A 7197-nucleotide genomic window follows, 5' to 3' on the forward strand; every position below is an offset into this window, starting at 1 on the left:
TAAGCACCTATTCAGCAATGAATTCAGTATGCTTCTTATCAGGATATTAGTCAGTCCAATTTCATATAACAACTATGTGCCCTTTTGAATTATTTGTCAAGTGCTTAACCTTGGTTCCTCATATTAAGCTTTATCTGATTTTTTCCAGTTAGTTCCCCTAAAATAATTTTAAAAATAGCTTTATGCTGTTAATTTAACATCTCAATGTATAAACATGAAATTATTAACAATATAGAATTTCCAACTCTACAGGATGCAAGTTGTTTTTCAGGAAATAGTTGATATTCAGCAATGCTTTAAAGCAAGATTACTTAGCTGAGAACCTTATATTTGTATTCTTAGACAATTGAAAAATTTTTGTCTAAATCTAACAAAAAACATTTCCTCCATTATCCATTAATATGTGAATTTAAATTTTGTGTGAGCCATTATCACAAAGTTTATATTCATAATATAAATATTACATATATGGGCAACTACTCAATCTTCTATAAAATGTGTTCATGTTCTTCATTAATCAATCCAGAAAAATATTTAACATATTATTATAATAATCCAATATTTTTCCTGGATTTTATTTTTTTTATTCACAATGTCCCATTGAGAGGATATTAAGAGTTTATTATAAATTTGTTTCACAAGCCACAGGAAAATAAAAGGACTATGTACAGTCTTTTGGGAAATAGGCAGGGAGTGGAGGAGGGCCAAGGTGAGTCTAGGGTCTTGGTGGGTGTGTTTGCGGGGGAGGGGGCCCTCACATTCCTGGAGGGGGCATGCCTATAGAGGTTCCTCATTCAGGGAGAATCCCCATTGGGGGATTCATGGGAGGCCTCGTACCAGGCAGGAGGCAGGTCCATCGTGTCTGAAGGGGGTACCCCTTGGCCTATACTTGAGGGAGGACCCCCATGGCCTGGTGGGTACTGGGTTGGGGTCCCTGAAATACTGGCTGTGGCAGCAGCTGCAGCAGCTGCAACAATGCCTCTTCCTTGCAGGGTTATCACTGTTGGGATGACCTACCAACCCCAGGAACTGGCCCAGCAAGTTCTGCTGGGGCCTGGAGTATGGGATTACCAGCTGGGATTCCTCTGCCTGCAGCTCTGCCAACCCCTGTGCCCCCAGCAGCTCCAGCAAGTGGCACTGGGGCAATGCCAGTGTCTTTGGGAGGAGGTCTCTCTACATCCATTGAGACCAGGTTCTCCCTTCGAAGCAGCACCAGACCAAGGACTCCCTTCTGTCCTCTCTCTGCTTATTTTGAGTTCTTTGACTTAATCTTATTGAATTCATCACAATCACATAGGATCAAAATCACATGCTTGTCAAAAGCCTTAAAGGTGCCAATGAAGATAGGACCATCTTGCAGGGTGCACCTCCTCCTGTAGTCCATGTGCTGCAGCATCTTGCTGCACTTGCCCACAGTCATGGTGGAAGTTTTGATGGTTCCAATTCCCACCAGATTTGCCTGAGCATAGCCTAGCTGCCCTCCAGTCTTTCTGGATTTTAAAAAGTAGAGTATGAGCAGATTTGGGGGGAAGTAGTTATTTCCCAAAGTAACTATTAATTCCTGATTTGAACACATACAAGTTTTGTTACCTCTTTAAAAATGCCTATGTTGTGTCTTGGCTGGTGTGACTCAGTGTATCGAATGCTGGCCTGGGAACCTAAGTATTGCTGGTTCGATTCCCAGTAAAGTCACATACGTGGGTTGTGGGCTGAGTTTCCAGTTGGAGGCATATGAGAGGCAATGACACATCGGTGTTTCTCTATGTTTCTCTCTCCCTGCCCTCTCTCTAAAAGTAAATAAATAAAATTGTTTTAAAAAGTCTATATTAACAAAGAATCTGAAGATTCATTAAAAGTTTCTGTTGATAACTTTTTATAATTGTTATACTTTTTATTTAATAGGCATATTTCTTCTTGAAGACGAGTATTTTTATTTCATAAATTCTCCATTGAATTTATTAATTTTTAAATAATGAAAAAGACATCAAACCTCATCTACTAAATAACACTATTATATCTGATTTGGTACAAGAAGCATAGAATTATAATTTCTAAGGAAGTAATTAAATCATGCCCTATTTTACTTTCAGACAGTGCCTATAAAAGTGCGTTTTGTGGAACTCTTCTCTCTAAAAGTGCTCTAGAAGATTAGGAGTCAGAGGCACTGGGACAGAGGAAGAAGTGGGAACTGGGATATAAAATGTATTTTCAAATGATTTGAAAAATGATGAACTATGTGCCTGTATTTTGAAACTCACAATACACCTTTCAGTTTGAAGGATTTTTAAAAATTATTTTATTTTTGTTCAAGTACAGTTTTCTGCATTTACCCCCACCACTCCCCACCACCCCAGCCATCCCCAGCCCCTTCCCTCGCTTGCACCCGACTTGGTTTTGTCCATGTGTCCTTTAGAGTTGTTCCTGAGAACCCTTCCCCCCTTCCTCTCATTATCTCCTCCCGCTTCCCATTTGGTTACATCAGATTGTTCTTAATTTCAATGTCTCTTTTTATAGTTTGCTCACTTGTTTATTTTGTTGATTAAGTTCCATCTAAAGGTGAGATCATATGGTATTTGTTCCTCACTGCCTGGCTTATTTCACTTAGCATTGTTCTCTCCAGTTCCATCCATGTTGTTCCAAAGGGTAGAATTTCCTTCTTTCTGCTGCATAGTATTCCATTGTATAAATGTACCAATGTTCAGTTTGAAGGATTTTAAATAATACACAATTGTGACATTTCACAATATTATTGTAGTGTAGACTACAACCATTGTATGTTGTTCAGTCATATTATTCTTAATTTATTTGGCTGTTAAACCTAATCAGATTAAAAAAGAGATGATCCAATTTAAAAACTGACTTAAAATGCCATCTTCTGTTCATCCAAAACCAGGAAAAGCCATGCAAAACCTTAAAAATGAGGGAAGTCAAAATGCAAGGGCTGCTAACCTGAAAAAGGGAACACGGATTTTGAGAGTATCTGGTAGGTGATGGGAGACTGGTATAGAAATCTAGACAATGATGACTGTATGTGTAGTGGGGGGAAAGCAACCAAACTGTCTCTTGCAAAGACATGGGAAGCAAAACAATGTACTTAAATATTGTGTGGGTTTGAGTGAAATAGTTTCAAAGCAAAGGGTTGATTGTTAAAATATGTTCTTCCTAGGAAGAAGAGGGACTCATTAAAAAAAAACCTGACTAGATATCAAGACAATTGAAGAAAATATAGGAACCACAGGAATTCCAGGCCAAGTAGATTTGAAAAATAAAATGCTTTCTTAACAATCTAAAGATGTAATTATTAAAAACCAGATTCAGGCTAAAGACAGATCAAGGCATTGTTAAGATTTATGAAAGAATTGGGTGACACACTCTATTTTCTTAGTTATTGGAAATATTCACCCTTTTTTGGGTCACCTTTTCCTCCTTGGTGCTGCAACTAGAAAAGATTTAGAAAATAATTGGATCCATAGTCTATATACCTTTTCTTTCTTCCTTTCTACCTCTTTGCTTATTCCATGTTCTCTAGCAATTCTTCAACTGGAACTTTATTCTCAATAATGTTACTTCTTCTCTGTGGAGAGTATTACCAGAAAATCTTGGATGCATTTAAAAAATTATGTTTCATTTTATTTTCAAAACTTTTATTTTGTGAATTTAATACATATAAATATTGCTTCACAAGAAATCACATGTGAGTAATACAATTGAGGATTTGAATCTTGGCAAAATTCACTTAACATATTAATGTTCTATTTTATTTTCACATATAGGTTTAGAAATCACTGGCATCTTTAAATATAATCTAATTATTTAATATTAATATTTACTTATGGTAATTTAATGGCTATCATTTACATAAATCATTCATTTTAATGCCTTATTCAGAGAAATGACAATTCAGCTTTCCATTTTTGCCAGATTTTTGCAATTTAAATATCAGATTATGTTAATATTTATATCTCTATAGAGTTTCAGATCATATCTTTCTATGAACATTGAATATTATTTATAGTAGAATAACAAAACCATACATATACACTTTAAGAGGTTCAAGGAAATATTGGTCATACATTGCCATAACCTCTGATTCTCAGTTTTCACATTGCTAGATGGGAAGATAAGCATGTCGCGGTTTTGTTATAGGCAGCACCTGTGACAGTGCTGTAAATGTATAATTTAAGGCCTTGTCTCACAGATAGTGAATAAGAATCTTTCCAACATGACTCATATACACAAAGAGTTTGAGGGGCCTTGTGCTACAGAACTAACTCCAAAATAGTTTTACCTTTGATCCAAGCAACATTAAGATACTTAGGGGCCCTGGCTGGTGTAGCTCAGTGGATTGAGTGCGGGCCTGCAAACCACAGGATCGCGGTTCAATTCCCAGTCAGGGCACATGCCTGGGTTGCAGGCCAGTTCCCGGTGGGGGACACATGAGAGGCAACCATACATTGATATTTCTCTCTCTCTCTCTCTCTCCTTCTCTTCCCCTCTAAAGATAAATAAATAAAATCTTTTAAAAAAAGATACTTAGGGTATAAGCTTTATTTTTGTTTTTTTTTAGAAATATATCAGTATTCTAATGTAATATAGCAATCCACTCCAAATTCAACATTTTAAAACATTTACCATCAATAAATTTGTGTAGATGAATAAATCTATATAAATCTACATATATTTATATAGATTTCATCATTCATTAATAAATATAAAGATGGGTTTACTCATTATCATTTCATGTGTTTGCTGGTCACCAGGGTGGTTCTTAAGTGCCTGGACTCACTCATGCTGTTAAGTCAGCTAGTGGGTTGGCTGGACTTGGCGGGTTTGTAGGCCTTGTTTTATATAGTTAGGAAATCTAGGCTTTTTCCATACAGTCTTTCATCCATCAGCATACTACCCAGGTTTCTTCACATAGTGATAGTTATAGTGTTCCCAAATGTAGCAGGAGAGGGCAAGCCTCGGTTTGCAAAAGTGGTTATTCAATACTGCACTCCCATTGTGTATGGTTCCCCTGGTCGAGCCCAGGTTCAGTGTGGGAGGGGATTCAGAGAGCTATGGCTACAGGGAAGTAGGAAATAATTGGGCCCTAATCCTATGGTAATCTACCACCATAATATCATTAAGAGATAAAAACAGAATTCAAACAAGCAAAAGGTGGGGAAAATGTAACCAATCCCCCCTTATAGTTTCTAAAAGTGTCTTGTTGCTTAGAAACTTGAGGGAAAACTAAGTTACCTGAATATATTCACAACACCTAAAGCTGCTGTTGATATCACCTTTACGCTGTGGAATTTGTGGGATAATGTGGCCCCTGGGGAAGAATCCTCTAGAGGTGTTTGGTGTAACTGTTGTCTTTCCCATTACCTTCACACCTGTTTACAGACTGTCAGCAGCTCCCTATGCTGCTCTCGGAACAGAGACGGCACTGCTCACACTGAGCCCTATCAGAGGCCATCTGTGCTTCCACAGAGAGGCTTATCTACCTTTGTATGTCAAAAATATATATATATATAAATGATAAAAAACATGGCTTTCTCTTTCATAAGTTAAACACATAGCTGGTTGTCAACAAATAAAAATGCAGCTTTTGTCTGAGTAGAAGTGATATCATAAACCACAGCACATTCAAAATCTATAGCCACGAAATGAGTCTTTGTTATATATAAATGGCCCAAGTCTCTTTTACTCTGGTTGCTATTTAATCCATTGAAGTCTTAAACACACACACACGCACACACACACACACACACACAGGTCTCTTATGGCCATATTAACAACCACATCAATGGGGAAGAAGAGAATAGAGAAGGATATAGATCCATTTAGTTCCAGTTCTAAGGGGCACACAACTGTTCCCCTAGGCCTACCAGGTCATAATTACGAGCTGGCACAATGCCGGCCCATGACATCTGCTGTTTTCCAAGGCTGCTGCCTGTCTATTGCAAAGCATTCATTCCATAAGCTAACTAGACATGGCATTGTCTCCTCCGCATACAGAGTTCTCAGCCTAGGAACAGGTCAAGGAGACAGCCACTAACACACAGCTAAGACAGCCAGCCACTATAGAGAGAGCTGAGGCACGTGGTTAAAAAGAAGAAGAAAAGAACAGAATAACTAGCTTCATATTTTTTATTATTTATTTATCTTTAGCGGGGAAGGAGAGAGGGAGAGAAACATCAATGTATGGTTGCCTTTTGTGCGTCCCCTGCTGGGAGTTGGCCTGCAGGGAACTGGACTACAACCCAGGCATGTGCCCTGACTGGGATTCAAACCGCGATCCTCTGGTTCACAGGCCTGCGCTCAATCCACTGAGCTACACCAGCCAGGCTAGCTTCATATTATTAGTGTTTATCGAGGTCTTTAATGGTACCTGAGGGGACAGCAATTCTATCAGCTGCCAGTTTCTTTTTCTTTTTAAATGGAGTTATTAAGATTTGGAGCAGCAGTTGTCAAGTGCACTCTTTTTATATGACAAAAAAGAGCAAAAACTACCTTTGATAAGATTTCATAATACTGCTATTTAATTAACACAACTAAACTAACATAGCTAAATAAAATAGCAAAAGAGAGCATGTTCTATAATTATCCATGATTTTCTTCTGTTGACTTTCTATACTGCACTAATACATCTTTAAAATACAAAGTTTTCCTCATTTAATATTTGATGTTCATATATCTGTCTATGTATGTGTTTTTATTTGCCCTAAACCTACAGGGATTTGGAAAGTGGATTTCTGGAAACAGAGTACAGTAAGTGTGAGGTAACCTATCTAGCTTCAGGCAGCCCAAGCAGCCTCTCTCCAAATACTTAAATGTGAACCTGCAAAATAAATGAGTCAGAGCATAATAAAGCAGCAATATGCGAACTCAATTTCTATCAGTATTCACTTTTGAATTTTTAGATCAATAGCTCTCAGACATGAACTAGTTAAAATGACATTCACCATTTATTCTAGCTGTTGGGAATACACCAACAAACAAGACAAAATTCTTGCTGCCATGAGATTTTATGCTAAAGAACCACACAACCAGATTTTCTAATTCAGAAAGCACCATGAGAAATTCACTTTATACAATATTTTTCTTTCAATAACAATGAAGAAAACTGTTTTATTGCAAATCAGAATGTAAATTATTACTTAGAAAAATACTGAACCCATACTTAATAATAGGAAATGTAAATAGTTAAAA

General features: G+C 37.3%; 1 pseudogene; it reads right to left on the bottom strand.

Moving 5' to 3' along the window:
- Positions 1 to 715: 715 nt before the first annotated feature.
- On the bottom strand, positions 716 to 1455 carry LOC118975772 (small nuclear ribonucleoprotein-associated protein B'-like; annotated as a pseudogene).
- Between the last annotated feature and the right edge of the window lie 5742 nt (positions 1456 to 7197).

The sequence above is a fragment of the Sturnira hondurensis genome, unplaced genomic scaffold (assembly GCF_014824575.4).
Source record: "Sturnira hondurensis isolate 20B ecotype Veracruz unplaced genomic scaffold, ASM1482457v3 Scaffold0020579, whole genome shotgun sequence".
Lineage (NCBI taxonomy): Eukaryota > Metazoa > Chordata > Mammalia > Chiroptera > Phyllostomidae > Sturnira > Sturnira hondurensis.